The sequence below is a fragment of the Cyanistes caeruleus genome, chromosome 1, assembly GCF_971803275.1.
Source record: "Cyanistes caeruleus chromosome 1, bCyaCae1.hap1.1, whole genome shotgun sequence".
Taxonomy (NCBI): domain Eukaryota; kingdom Metazoa; phylum Chordata; class Aves; order Passeriformes; family Paridae; genus Cyanistes; species Cyanistes caeruleus.
Genome location: NC_141701.1, coordinates 91,794,325 through 91,810,318, shown reverse-complemented (window position 1 = coordinate 91,810,318; position 15,994 = coordinate 91,794,325). Strand labels below are relative to the sequence as shown.

At 40.2% G+C, this 15,994-nt stretch overlaps 1 long non-coding RNA gene across 14 annotated transcripts in view; it reads right to left on the bottom strand.

Moving 5' to 3' along the window:
- Positions 1-1,661: 1,661 nt before the first annotated feature.
- The window catches only part of LOC111923745 (uncharacterized), a 114,905-nt gene continuing 100,572 nt past the window's right edge, over positions 1,662-15,994 (bottom strand). For all 14 annotated transcript variants that reach the window (XR_015273883.1, XR_015273881.1, XR_002861262.2 and 11 more), the window contains 5 exons: positions 9,390-9,464; positions 8,358-8,418; positions 6,444-6,648; positions 2,333-2,387; positions 1,662-2,072 (listed from right to left, as the gene is read on the bottom strand). This is a non-coding gene — a long non-coding RNA (uncharacterized LOC111923745). The remainder of the gene's footprint in view (positions 2,073-2,332; positions 2,388-6,443; positions 6,649-8,357; positions 8,419-9,389; positions 9,465-15,994) is intronic.

The window sequence follows — 15,994 nt, the reverse complement described above, 5'->3', positions numbered from 1 at the left end:
AGGCACACAGTGACATCTTGCATTATAACATTATAACACAGAAGGGGTGGAAACAATGGCTGTGTGTTCAGCCTTAATTACATGGGGGAATTTGTTTTGCTTTCGGTTGAAGAACAGGAGCAATTGCTCCCTGGGCATTATAGAGACACAACTCACAGATCTGAAAGACTTCATCTCTTTCAAAGGCATTGTAGGGATGCTGCTGCAAGAAAAGGCAAGGATATCACTGTGTTACTGTGACACCTACATCAGGGAATAAAAGAATGGGGCACTTGCATTTCGCCATTTGATAGCTTTGTGTGAACCAAGAGCAGGATTCACAAAGCCTGGGTTCCTCCAGTTCAGTCCCGAGCGCTGTATTCAGACATTAAATTCCCTCAGCTTCTGAAATCAAAGGGAACAATAGGTACATGCACAAATTAGCAAATGTATGTGATCACGAGCATACGGCCTGCAGGTTTGAAAGATCCAGGCTGAGACTTTGTAGGCATACATCTCCACATATCAAATAGAGGTGCCCTTCTAAATTCCCAGATTCAAAACTGTGCTCAGAGCCCCCATCAGGATACGTATATTAAACATAAAAATTCTTTGACCTGAGGTCTGAATAAAGGAAACTAAATTAAAGCCAAAGGAAAAGAACAGTAGGGGAAAAAAAGCCCCTATCTCTTTCAAAAATATGTATAGTCAGATAGAAGTCAAAGCTTTTATTCTGAAAAAAGCCTATGTGTTATTTTAAAAGAATTCTTAAAAACAGTTTTGTGTGTATCAAAAAGGGGTTATACCTTGTCCTCATATAGAATATTCTTATTATAAAATAGCTGTTATAAACATATAACACCGAGAAAAGTTTTTTGTAAGGCCATTAGGCTACTTTAAACCCATGTATAATTGCTCACAGGATAAGAGCTTCTATTCATATTACTCAAATACCTTGCCTCAGCTGGAGACAGTTGAAAAGAGTACAGTGTGCCACAAGACTGAGTGAATGAGCTCTAACCTTTCCTCACTAAAGCAAAGTAAAAGATACCAGGCTTGTTTTACTCTGTGGATAATGAACACAGTTCAATCTCTCATTCAGTTACCTTCCTCGTAGTCCAGGCTATGTGTCATTGTGCAAAAGCTGTTTTTTATTATTTTTAGTGGTTTTGTTTTTTTTTTACTTTTTCCCTCAGAGAGAATTATGGATGAGAAGGCAAGAATTCCATCTAGGAGAATGCCTTGTTCTTGGCTCCTCCTGGATCAGCGTTTTAGCAGCAAAAAACGATAGCAGTTTCAGCATCCTTTACTGTGATCAGCTGGTGCTAATGCACTTTCTCTGAACATACTCCACTTAAATTTATGTGTCTGTGCTGTGAAACAGGTATGGCCCACCACATGCCCCACATGTGGTCACCGACCTTTGGGAGGGTATCACAGCTCTTTTCCCGGTTATGCCCCGAATTTCCTTCCAAAGGAAAGCAGGGTGAGTGAATGGAGGCCAAGCAGCACAGTGTCCCAGAGCATCCCTGCAAACACTGCAGACAGAGCACATGCACCTGTAGCTCCTCTTTACCACAGTTACTATCTAAAGTTCTGTAGCTGGTTAAAACCTAACAACACAGTACATAAAAGTTCATAATGATGAGTCAATACAAAGCCATTAGGAAAAAAATCCAGGATGCAAGAAGAAAATGCCTTAATTTTTATTTTTAATTGCCTTAATTTTTTCACTGAAACTGAAATACCCAAGTAGCCATTTGTGATCAGCATGATTCTATACAGGTCAGGAAAATGACAGCAGAGTCTTAGTCTTAAAAAGGTTATTTAGGGCTTTAAAAATAGATGTTTCTTGATGCATGTTAAGTTTTTCCTAGACGTGCAAGAAGTAGCCTCCTATTCATTTTGCAATCAAATTCTAGTTGGAAATAAATTTCTTTTCCCCATTGTTTCCTAAACTGCACAATTCAGCTTGGAGCAGAGGTCAGCTGATGATCACTTTCATGCTTTTACATATTTCCTCCAGAAAAACAATTCAGTATTCATGAATATTCACACATCACTGTAGAACAGCATGCAGGAATTGTATTTTTCTGAAATCAAGAGGACAAATATAATCAGTACTTTATTTTGTACATGTTACATATCTACCACATTAAAAAAACAATCGTTCCCCAACAACCTTCCCTCAGAGATACTTCCATTAGGAAAACACTATATAGGCAATTTCTGATTTTTTTTTTTTAGTGAACTTAGATATCTGTGTTCGGTGATACTGCATTTAACATTCATTGTCCTTGGGGAAGTGAAGAAAGAACCCAAATTGAAAGCACCGAGAAATGAAAATACTTACTTTTTGTAATTCCTGTTGCATTCAAATATCATGGAGCAAGTGTTCAAATAGGCAGCTATCAGATTTTCATCCCAGTGGTGAAAATGGAAACCAAAAAAATAGACAGGAGGAAATCAGAAAAAATAAATGGAAAGATGGCGTGAGCAGAGAAAAGGTAGATGAGAGAAGGAAAAATTGTGACAACAGGGGAACATCCTGTGAAATGACATGTGGAATTTTACATGCTGACCTCAGAGAGGAGCAAGTCCCAGGATGCTTCCTGGGTTACAATTCTTCTCCACCTCCCTGCTACCACAGTAACCTGATAACATGGTAAGTGGAAGAGTTGATACCTGTCATTTTTATTGAGTAGCTTTCCAACTCAGTTTGTATGCAGCTGCTTCAAAGAACAAAGAACAAATCCTCTGTGAAAGACACCACTGCAGAAGGGTAGACAGGACTTTTTGAGGACCTAATTTTATTTACTTTAATTCTCCATTTTTTAGCAATATCTTTTACCACCTGAGTAAGGTTTCCTAGGAAGCCCAAAAGTTTTACACACAGCTGAAAATGCTACTGCACAGCTGATGGAAACAGCCCCAGCCACCTAAAGAGATCTTGCTCTTGACTAGGAGGTTGTTGGAGAGGAAACCACCAGGGTAAACCATTCTGTTATTTCACCCTGAGCAACCTGATCTAGTGGGGGGCATCCCATGCCAGGGAGATTGCATCTTTAAGGTCTTTTCCAACCCAAACCATAAAATTATGCTTCTATGATGTCTCCTAAGATAAAGGGCTGGACTTTCAGAGTGGTAGAACAAATGTTATGCTCTGCCAGTAATGACACTTTCAAGAGTGTGTGAAACAGCAGAGACAAGGATGGGAAACCAAACAAATACTAATCTGTTTCCCTCTAATAACTGTGGAGGGAAAAAAAAAGTAGCTCTTTTTTTAAGAAATAAAATCTGTAAGTATTTTTCCCTCATAAGGTTGCAGTAACCATAAGTAGAAATTCAGTGATTTTTTCACTAAGTTTGTTAAGCAGGACAGATTCCTTTCCTTTCCCTGCATCCTGAATAGGATGCATAGCTTCAGTTCCCATGTCTTCTCTAGAAGCAGTTACTCTATTTAATCATGGGATGTGCTAGAAGCCAAGGTCATCAGCAGTGAAAGCCTGTGTCTTTGCACTCCCCCACGTGTGTCCCTCCGGCTCCTGCAGCTTCCTTTCCTGGCAGCAGCTGCTCCTGCTCTTCATGCTGCTTTTAAAAGCAGTAAGGAATGGGAAAGTGAAGGTAACATGAGTGAACAGCAGCAGCACAATCTTGCAAATGAGCCACCACAACATGTCTGGCTATCATGTTCTGTGTAGCTCCATGTTTGATACACATCCAACAAATAAACTGGCAAAAATCTAAAATACCTACGAACTCCCACTGCTATGTCAAATTCATTTGAAATGAGCAAAAGTTATTGGAAGGGTGCACAGACAGGTAAACAAATGGAACATGATCCTATACCTTCTGTACAAACACACATAAACCCAGTGTTATTGTGGAGCTGTTGAAAGGTACTGTCTTGGTTTAACAAGTTTGGCTGGGTAGCCCCAAGTCCAGCTTTCCACACACTTCAGTGTGACAGCTTGACCCATGCCAACATTTCCTTTAGAGGCATCTCAGCATCCTGCACAATTCTTGTCCTTCCAGCTCACCCGAGGAAAGGGAGCACAAGATATGGCAGGTTTTTCTCCAGGAGGCTACAGCTTCTCCACCCTCCAAATTAACCTCATCCCAGACTCTCCAGATGGATTGAGGGCAATCTGAAGTGGTGTTGACCTGAAATTTGCAGTTTCTACAAGTAATGATTTGTCCCCCTCTGCTAGACATAGCTCATGCTTCACTTCTGAGGCTTGGAGGGGTTAGAGATCAGGCTCCTGAATAAGATAGCACCTAACTCTGGACTTTCCTCAGCACAAACAGTGTAGTCTGCTGGATTTCCAGGTTCTCTACACAAACTCCTCAAGGCTTGCATATAAGTGCTCCTCTAAAGATAGTTTTGCTTAGGCTGTGCAATACATAACACACACACACAAGAGTCAGTGGGGAGAAAAGGCTATCTCCATGAGAGCTAAATCTGCTCTGCCAAGTTCCTTAAAGTTATGGCTTAATATCCTGAAGAGTATCAAGACGGTGGCTTAATAACACTTAGGATAAAGCAGGACCTATACCTTTCATTGTGCAGCACTTCCAGCTTAAACCAAACTGCCTTTTAGTGGCACATTGCCTCCCAAAAACCTGTGCCTCCAGGGATGCCCTTCAGCGCTGTGGGAATTTTAGCTCAACCAGAAAACTAGTCCCTGGTAGGAAAAGTGGGAGCATGAAGCTCCCCATCTTCAGCTTCACCACACCGTGGTCAGAAAACATGTTTTTCTGTGGTTTGGTTCTGTTTCATTTATTGCTCAGTTTGTTTCAGTTTCTTGATGATCTAAAAAATGCCACAAAAGCATTTTTCCGAGAAAATTCTTTTGGACTTCTAATTCCAAAAAAACATGTAATTCCTCCCCACCCCCCCACCCCTTTTTTCTTTCCCCCTCAATTTTCAACAATCACTAATATCAGATTTTTTCTTTTGTGGGTAATAAATTCCTGCTTTTTTCCTGAAACTCTAACTACCTGTAACATTTTCTTTCAATCTTCCCATCTAATTGCCTTTCTGTAATTAAATACAACATTTTTCCCACATGAATTATCACTAGGACCTAATCCCAGATCCCCAAATCCCATAGTAAATATCTGTTCTGTACAAGCTGACACAACAGTAGTCAATTCATTGAGCACAGACTCATCTTTTCCACGAAGGCATTTAGCATCTTTGCTAAAACTGTCTCACTAGCAATTTCAGCTAATAAGAAAATGAAGTTAGTGCAATGCTCCTGAAAATAAATTCTGCAGAAGACATCCCTCTGCTTTAATAGAAATTGAATGCAGTCCATTTCTCTTTCCCCATGTCCCAAACAACACATCAAAACAACGTTTAGCCAGTGAGCTACATTTCACAACACCCTTGCATCAGAGGTGAACTTGGCAGCATAAATGCACGAGAAAAGTTGGTTGTTTGGGCTTTGGGTTTTTTTTCTTTTCTGTGCAGCCTGTTTTCTCCCATTACTTTAGAATTGCCCAAGATTACTCCATTTTCTCACTTGTGTCTCCAGTGGCTTTTAACCCTCTACATTGCCTAAGTGTCAACACCAGAAACCTTTTCCCCTGCCCCTTGAATTCAGGTTCCCCAGAAGTGCTGGGGAGCACTGCTGTTATTTCCTGGCATATCCTACCTAAGTTTGACTCAAATACCATGAAATCACAGGTGGGAGAGAGGGAGACAGGTGCTTTAAAAAACAGGCATTCCAAGTTCTCTCTAACCAAGCAAGGGGGAAAGAGCTGAGGACATCATCCAGAGAAGGTCATCTATATGGTTATTTCCCCCCATTTTTCAGTTTTCTTAATGGTTTCAAAGCTATTATTTTCTCAAGTGCAGTGGTGGTTAAATAGTATATGGAAAATGTTATTCAACTTGACATTTTCTCTCCAAGTAGTGTGGGCTCTATAACATGGGTCCTTCTAAGTTCCTCCTGTGTTCTTTGGTAGGAATAACTGCAGGCCAGTTTGCATGTTTGGTACAGCTCATGGAGATACATCTCAGAAAATTTGGCCCATAAAACTCTTTCCCAGATTTCTCAGCTTCTCTGCCCAAGAATATTAGAAATGTGACACTTGAAATCTGTTTTCCCAAAACATTTGGTCTGGTCAAGCGCCTTCACACAATGTATGTGGCAGGCAGATGCAATGGGGACACAAACATGGCTGAGACAAATGCTTACCCATTCAGCAGAGGACATGTGCATCTTTTCTTGTTTACTGCTGCTAGACAACTCCATACACTGCTGGTAATGACTGTATCTGGGGTTTTTGGGTTTTTTTGTGTGCTTATATCTTACCCAGTAGCTTTGTTCATGCAAATAAAATTATTAACAGTTTGGAAAACTTCCTTTGCTTTAACTTGGAAAGGCTGAATTCAGTTTCCAAGGACCTCAGTGGGAACTGGATTAAGCTGTGTGACAAAATCCATTACTTCTTACCATGCTGCCACTGCAGAAGGTGCTGAATTTCCTTTTACTGATTGATTAATTTATCCTTTTGTGATTGTACCAAAAAGTCTTACATTTCTTCCCATATGTCGGGTTTTAACGAGCTTCTGCAACCAAATCGAGCCAGACCTTCTGCTCCTTCTACGTTCTCTGGCCATTTCAGAGCCCCAAAGCTTCAGCCTCCACAGGAGTTGTCCTGCACCAAAGTCAAGGAAATTTGCCGTATTTCTCACTCAATTTTTCACATACTTCTTCTCTGGAGTATGTTTATTTTTCCTTATGACTGTCTTGCCTATCCAAATAGTAGCTCTGGGAAGGTAGAACTGCAGACGGGGACAGCCATGTCGTCTTACAGCCCAAGGGGGAAGAGGAGGGACAAGGACTTTACAGGTAAAGTTTTTGTATGAAATCTAAAAAATAAATGGTGTATTTACCTTAGCTAGCATCCATTTTCAGTTTGATAAATAGGTACAGTTATCCCCAGGACATCAGGTTAGTAGGTATAGCTTAAAAAGGACTAGAAATATGCTATTTCTTCCTTCATAAAGAGCTCTGCCAGTCTTTGTTTTCCTGTCTTTCTTTGCTTCTCTTCAAACCCATTAGTTTGATGTCTTTGAAGATCTTTTTAAAAACAGTCTTCTATTTCGAAAAACCATGTCAAATTGGGAAGGAGGCTCCCCAGAAATAGAGCACTGTTTCTACAGAAATAACTCTGATTGATGAATTCTACATAAATCACCAAATAAAAATTCTTTAAGATAATTAGAATGCCAAGGGATGGCAGCTCATCTGCTGAATTTAATAATTACATTTAAGGGCCCCCATGTTCATTGGAAAGATAATATTCACAAGCTACGTGGTGGTGTTCCATAAGACATCCAAGTCAAATGTGCTTTTGTTTGTTATTCTTTTCAGAACATGGTGGTTAATTTAATTCTTGTTTGATACGTGCTGAAGTACCTGAAGTGCCTTCAGGCACTCCAAAGATTTCTACCCTCTGATAATAAGACATGAGAAAAAGCATCATGATATTTATAAATTGTGAAACTAATCACACCCAGACTTTGCTACTGAATGAATTTTGATATAGTTACTCTGGATTTATGCCTCTATAGGTTAAAAAAGAAAACCATAACTTTCAGACAAGCTTGCCATCAAAAATAGCAATATTGCTTTGAGCAGAGCAGATAGAATCTGTATTTTGGATTTGCTCTGTTTTACAACACCTTTAAAGAATAGCATGTAACCACAGGCAGCTGTAGATCTAGTCTTACAAACTATGCCAAAATAATTAAAAGAAAAAAAAAAATAAAAAATGCACATGTTCCCAAGTTGTGTCATTTGCCCACCACTGGCGAAAGGATTTTTAAAACAAGCCCTCTATAATGTTTTGAATGTTCAAATGCAAGTCTGAAACAGAAACTGCCGGCACTCACCATGCCTCAAAATAAAGTGAAAATTTTCCATTCAAATCAGAAGAAAAAATAAACAAATAGGAAAGGCATTTTTCTTTTCTGTTTCTGTAAATTAATTTTAGAGACGGGCACAAACCATAAAACTCAGATTCAGATATAAACCTGGGATCATATGGCTCAACATGGAGCCAGACCACCACCATTGCTGTCAAAAAGTAATAACTGGTTAGTTAGCAAAGTTCCCTGTCTCACAGTATATCTCCTGATACACTACATCATCTTATATCCTGTGTTGATGCATCACAGATCTAACACCTTAGGACCCTGTGACAAGTATATTAATTTATTTTTTTTTTAAACAAGTACATAGCTGGGATAAAAAAAGTTTGAGCCTCAATTTTGGAATCTCATACAAATCCATTTCACTTAGTGAAAGACAAATTCTACTTAAAAATCCAGGAAGAAAAGATATTTAAATACAGTGACTCACCAAAAATATGATCCTAGTCTTTATGTTGACGAGTTCCTGACAATTCCAGTTTAGTTTGGGACTAAAAACAGAAGCAGAAAAATATTTAAATACATGAGCTTTTACAGAATGCATTCATACTGGACAAAAAGGACAACATGAAATGGATATAGTAATATTTTTCATTTTAGGAAAATGTTTATTAAAGACTATCATTCAGCTAATCTAATGTGTTACCAATATTTGCTATTTGATACCAAGGAAATAAAGAGATTCGATAAAGCAACTTGGATGATGACAAGTAATAGGGAGCTAGGTCCTAGACACCCACATTGCCTCCTTAATCATAACAGTTTCTACATTGTTAAAAATATAAATCATACAAAGTGGTCAAATACAGCTTTAATTCTCAGTCTAATGATTACATTGGTCGATTTCCAAGATCACAGCTAAAGGCCATGAGAACCTTTTAAATATTTTCTCAGCCATATACATATTGTCCTGAGAATAAAAAAAAAAAAAAAAAAGGCAGCAAGATACCAAGAAAGAAAAAAGCAGAAACCATATAGAAAACACAATTGTGAAATAAAACCTTCAACAGGGAGTTATTTTGCTGCAAGTGAGCTTTGACATTACAAGGAGACATGAACATTTTGATCCAGCAGCCCACTGAATTTTCATTATCATTTTGGAAGGTGGAAGGGACCACATATAATACCTTGGATGTCCTTACAATGGGTTTGAGGAGTTCCAGGTTTCTTTCTTTCTTTATTTTTTTCCCTCTTTTTCTTGTGAGAAACAGACTGTTCATAAAAAATTATTTCAAGAGCTTTCCCTTCACTGTCCTGTGCAGAGCTACAACAGAGTGCTATTAGCATCTGGTTCTGCATATGCCTAGAAGCTCATTCATTTCAAGCCACTTGCAGAATCAGGGCCTTGACATGTGATAATTTCCTAAAAAAATCTGATATGGATGGAGTTTTTTTTCTCAGACTGTACTTGAAATTTCAAAATACTCCCAACTGCCTGCTAGTCTCCTCTCAGGAGACTAACCTTCTGAGGAATCTTTTCTCATAGTGTTCCGATAAAGAAACAGCCTGACAAATGCGTAGTATGATGAAAAGAAACCTGAAAGACATCAAAATAAAAATATGAATACAAATTTACAAGCTGTATTAGTCATAATTAACCAGTCAGGAGAAAAAGCAGCGTATAAAGACCTGCTATGTAAAAAGTATTGAATATTTTAGCAATTCTTTAGGAAGGTACTGAACTTTCCTTGCAATTAATTATTCATCCATAAAACTTTCCTTATTTCCTCCTCAAATTACTGCAGAACTTTCTTCTCCTCAGTGAGATCAGGGGTGTAATGACATGCATGTATACAGTGCACAGACAAAAACACATACCCATAAAAAAAGCCGCATCAGATACCACCCCCAACTTTCCCCGGTTGTACATTTGATGCTTGCTGGTGCCATTAAGCAAACACAAAACAACAGCAAGCGCATTCTGTTGAAATGTTTAGCTAAATGGAACCAAAACAGTCACAGTTCACAATTTCATAAATACATTAATTAGAAGTGTCTCCAAATAGCATGTGATTTTGAATTATTAACATAAAACACTGCATTATAAATGACTGCAAATTGCATTCCTTAGTGCTCTCCATGCTTAATTTATTATGCTGTAGGAAAATTTGCAAATTACTTCACTGTTTTATATTTAATGGATAGTTTTATATGTATATTGTTTCATTAAGATAAAATTAAACCACTGTGTACGTATTATATGCCTTTCCAGTGACATAAATGTCACTAGAGACCCTCTGATTTTGTCAGAAGGGGAGCGTGCTTTCTGTCATCTCCTGGGTTTCATAAAGTGGTGAAGAGAAGTTTGGAGTTTCTGCCCTTTCCATGCCCATCCATAATCCCTTCTTCCAGACAGCCTATTTCCAAAGTTTGCAGATGGCACTGCTGAAAAGTTCCCTGCATTTTGGAAGTATGGACGGGGGTGGTGGAGAAGCCAGGGCTGCTCCATGGTCTGAAGGCAAAGGAGTTTTTCCAGCAGTGGCCTCTGCTGCCAGGGCAATGCAGGTGCTGTGCAGCCTGTGCTTTGGGGGTGAAAGCAAAGGTGGCGAGCCAGGTGTTCCTCCTGCCCTGAACCCCACAAGCACAGACACCTCTAGAAAACCACTTCAGTCTCCCAGGAAGAGGAAAAAAGTGGCTGGCATGGGCTGACTTGCTACATAACCAAGGTTTTTACTGTCATATCTTCCTGCAGGTGGGAAAGGATGGAAACAAAACATATTAGGAAATCCTGGTGATGCTAGGTGGGGATATGTGCCTGGAGAAATACTGGGGAGGGAAGGTGAAGGACACAGTGTATGAAAGGAAAATTCATTAACTATGTAAATACAAAGACATCCATCTTTGACAACTCCTTTGTATGCTGTCTGTTCTTAGCCATTTGTCTTCCCTATTTGTAAATTCCTCAGAAGAGGAACTGCCTCTAACCATGTGCTTGTTGAGTGCCTGTTACGATGGGGACTCGACTTCCCTGAAAACCTGAAATGCAAATAGACCGTAAATAATAGATATTATTTATGATACATAAATAAATAGCGTTGGGCCATGAAGATGCATCCTAGATGTGTTTAAAAAGGTTGTTTCATTCCATGTTTTCACATCTTTCACATCCACATCTTTGGTGCATATTGATATTTGATAGGTATTTCTTTGAGCTCACTTTCAGGCCTTTTTAAAAAACTGGTTACCTGAGTGCATGGGTTCTGTGTAGATTTCAGCGATGCTTTTGTTTAATAAAAATATAGCACAATAAAATACTGCAGTATGGTTAGGAGGTGGAGAGATGGCCTGTTAGGGAAAGCTATAAATTCTGCTGTAAGTTGAAATTGTATTAATGAAATTGAAGCTACAAGACGATGCATGCATGAGAGAGAGGGAGAGAGAGAGAGAGAGACAGCCCTCTGAGCTATTCTTTTCAAGTAATGAAGATGAGACTCTGTCAGAGATTGAGGTGTCAAAACTGGAAGTGCTGGAACAAATTCACAAATTAAAGAGCAACAAGTCACCATGACCAGATGGCATACATCTGAGAGCTCTGAAGGAACTTAAGAATTAAGTGGTTGAGCTGCTAACAGAAAAATATGCAGCCTTTCATTAAACTGCTACCATGCCAGAGGACAGGAGGTAACAAATACCTCGTCTCACAAAATCCGAAAGGTGTGTTCCTGCAAGCTTGATTAAAGCTGCAGATTGCTTTTCTCTTTTCATCATCCTGGCTTCAGAGTGAAGTTGGGCACATCCAACAAAAAGAGCTGCCCTCAGCCGATGGGAGCCCCTGGTGAAAGCCAGCAGAAGCATTTTGCTGACTCAGCATAGAGGGCTGACCATTAACCTGGCTATGGCTAGTGGTTCTTGCAAGGACTGACTTCAGTGGTAATTAAAAACCAACTGCCCTAATTATCCCCTGCATTCTTAAACAGCATTTGGATTCCACAAGTCCCCCTCCCTGGCAGTATTTTTAGGGTAGCTTAACTCTTTCCAGGACACATTTATGAGTATGATGAGAGGACAAAGCTATCATCTTACCTACCCAGGAACATCCTTCTGGTTTTATTTTCCACTTCCATTTCCTTATGATCCAGATAAAAAAGCTCCTTGGGGTGGCATTCAGAGGAGAAAGCACAGAGAGGAAAAATAATAGTTCAAGGTCTTCCTGTGCAGCATATACCATGCATTTACATCATCGTGTAGATTTTAAGGTGTGTGTGTTTGGTCACCTAGTGCTGTAGAGTACAGCTGCTGTGCTGCTCCTCATGTGCAAACCAGCACAGAGCCCAGCTGATGCACGGGAGGCTGTGCAGACCTGGCCCCACAGCCTCAGGTACCCCCCACGTGCACAGATCATCAGTGCAGGGCATCAGCAGAGCACCCCTGCCCTCTCCTGCCAGGTGTGCACGCAGACAGATCTCACCTCCCCAGAGGCAAGGCTGGGGGGTGCAGAGATCTCTGATCACATCTTCTGGGTGTTACAGAACAGACTTTTTGCATTATTATGCTCACATCAGATTGACTACAGTATATCTTCCTGCTAGGTGCTTAGGCTTTGACAGACAATTTCAAGATTTAGGAAAGTCATCTGTGCCAGTGAAGGTCTCTACTAGTCACTGGTACTATTAAAAATATGTCTCTCTTCCAGAGGGAATGTACTTTATACTTGACCTTCATGCCCAGACACTTTTTGTGTTCTTAGGTTAACGAACGCCCTCAGGAAACAAGTTATCTCTTGGAGGATTACAAATAGATTTCAAACTATAAAAACAAGAGCTGTGGGAGAACAGCTTAGCCATCCCAAAAAAAAAAAAATGTTGAGATTTAAAAAAAAAAAAAAAAAAAGCCAGAAAGAAAAGAAGATGGGGTTCTTCTTCTGCAGCAGGACCTGCACCTTGTAAAAGCTTTCATGTGTGACAACTAGAGACTCTCCTACCATTTCAAAATATTCAGAACTGGAGAACTGTTATCTAGGATACACAGAAAAGGAGGGGGAATATCTGCTTGAGAATAACCAGACATTTGGTGCTTCAGACACATATTTCCAACCTGTAAGAGTGAGACTTACATCACTAGTTCTAGTGAACACCCCAAGCTATTATTCAGGGCGAAAGAAGCTCTTTTTCTAGTTTGGATAAGAAGTTGAAAATGAAACAAACACACATGCAGGAGGTTTGGGTTCTTAAAAGTATTTTTTCCCCACAAATTAAATGCTATGCAAGAGAAAACTTCTGGCCATGAGAACTCTTGCTTGTTCAGGGGCTTCCTAGCATCCTGAAACCACTTCTCTTGCATCAGAGGACAGCTGTAGAGCAGATGTTAAGAACCCCTGATTCAGATGCATGGGCTGGAAGCCAGCTCTTACCTTGCCGGTATTGTTCAGCCTGGCAGTCAGACTGGAGGGTCCAGTGCTTGAGGACTCCTCACTGAATGAGGAGCTTGAAGTGTGTGGGATTTTTTCTCTGAAGTGGGGGGTCTAGAGAGAAAACCCTTTTCTCCCACAGATGCAACAGGGAAGTGTTGGTTACATCATCTGTACACTATAACAACTTTGGAATTATGATGCTTTTTTAACCTTGGATCATTCCTAGCTAGAGTTGATGCACCGGCACAAAGAAGGAGGAAGACTGCTGCTGTCTTTTGACAACAGCTGAAAAACCTGCTTTCTTCTTCCAGTGCATATATACTCATATTTTAAAGGAAAACACAGACATTTGTTCAGGCAAAAAATTAATAACAATGAGCAGTTTAAACTTTGATTTAATTTCTTGGTGTTCTTAAAGTACACATCTGTTAGTGAGCAGTAGTGGATGAGAAGAAGTCCAAATCTCTCTAGTAGCAGTTTGGGTGGGCTGGAGAAGACCATCATCTTTTTCCCTCTAGTGGACCTGCTGGAGAAGATGATCTATTTATCTCGATATCTCAAAAGTCCTTACTTTTCTTTCACTGTTAGCAAAGAGTCATTCCTCCCTCATCTTTACATCAGTTTCTATCTTCAGAAAGGCGAGTTTAAGCAGATGCATCAAAGTTCTCTGGGTGGTCAAAGCCACTCAATCTTCTCCTGGAATGGACAATCTCAGGTTTTAGGTCATGATGGAAAGTCCCATCATGAGTGACTTTTGTATTTTCAAAATCTTTTGGAGGAACCGCAAACAGATGTTCTTGCAGAAATGTGGAAAACAGGATATGTGTGGGAGTCCTTGCTGGGACAAATGGTGGCAGTCCTGTGGATTAAGTCATGGCCATAGGCCTTAAACTCAGTAGAAGCCATCGGCTTAAAAATATCTAACCCTCCCAACTTATTCCCTGTGCATTCCTTTCATGGCAGTCACTTCCTTATCCTAAATCAGGCAGTAAATATGGGCAAATTCACAACTTGCTCTAGTGACTTTTAACCTAAAAATGCAAGCTGCTTTTATGTTTTATCACAAGTGAATTCCATGCATGACTATGAAAACCCAAGTTTTCCCATGCCTGAATCAAATCAAGGCCTATGCCAACATTTTTGCAGTCCCTAGGCTGGAGCAGTGCAACTTATTCTTCATGAAGACATCACTGGAAAACTCCACTTGGTTCAGAAAATAGAGACCCTTTAAATACTCTGCAGTGGTCACTGGCTTCTTTCAAACAAACGTGTGGTGCTAACCAAGACTGATAGATCCCTCCATGTCAGGGACCCACTTCACAAAGAGCCAGACATTTTCTTTATGTCCCTTGCAGCCACTGAGCTCTCTGGGCTTCCTGCAGACCTTGATGCTCTCCCAGAAGACAGTCCCAGCTAGCTGCCATCTCTCTGGCTGCATCTGCTGGATGTTTCATTGTCACTTCCATCTCTATGCTCTTTTGGAATCTCCAGAAGCTCAATTTGATAAGCTTCGAGTTGGCCTGAAAAATGCAACTGTTTTTCAAATCTTGAATTGGCTTTTGGCAAAATTTACCTCAGGCTCTATTTTTTATGGTATCTTTACTGTTATCATTATTTTCTTCTGGTTGAAATGATAGGCAGGCAGGCACAATGTATAAAATGTATGAAACTCTTCAGAAAGCAGACAGATACTCAATGAAACTGAAATTATTTCTTTGTGAGCTAAAACAGGCTCAAATAACAGAATCGAGTTGACCTTGAGTGAAAACCAAGCATGTTTTCTTGGCTCACAAGCTTAAGCAGCTTCAGGACTTTCGTCTTTCCCTAACAGAGTTTGGACACAGAGACTGGTGAATGCAGAGTGTGGCCCCAAGCAGGCAGTATGAAAGCGGGTTTGGGAAAGCCAATGTAATCTGTGTGTTCTTACCACTGGGACAGCTCCTGCCTGCTGGAGTTAATGGAGGCAGCAGCTCTGGTATGGTGCCAGGCTTCTCCCCAACTCCCTATCCTTCTCAATCCAGCCAAAACTGTTCATCTGGAAATTTGGGGAATGATGAGATCAGCCTAAAGCACTTCTCCAGCCAGTGCAAGAGAATTCCACAGCGGATGGACCAGCTTGCTTCTGTTTGATGTAGCGCAGCACTTAGGGTAAGGTCATTAACTTTTCCAGGATGTAATTTCTTTCATTTTGTGGAAGTCTCAAGTCCCTGAGCTTTGCTCAAGACCTAGAATCTAATGTCTTTTTCTATTTTCTCCCTGACAAGTCTCAGAGATATTAAAAATCAAAAGAAGACTCTAAGGAGCAAATAAAGTCTCTTTAAAGTACTGTTCCACTTTTGTGTTAACTCACAGAAGCTTTTTGCTCTCTCTGCCTGGCCCCAGTCAGATCTTGTATAAAAGGGGAAAAATGCACTTAAAAGTACTGTTTTCTTTCCACTTCCCCCTCCACCTCAAATCATTAGTCTTTCTGCATTTCTCTTTTATTCCCAGACTGGCTTGTGCCGAATCAGATTATAATACATTAAACCTTGAAGAAACACAAAGCCTCTCCAAAGTGCTCTTTGGGGTCTCCATACATGTGTTCTCTTGCTCTTTCCTGCAATAATTGCTGCCATCCCAGGGTCAGCTCCTGTGTGCAGGTCCCACTCCGACACACAGCCTCACCTCCTTTCGCTAAAAATGATTTCAGAGTGGGGTTTGCCTGCACGTCGCCTCTG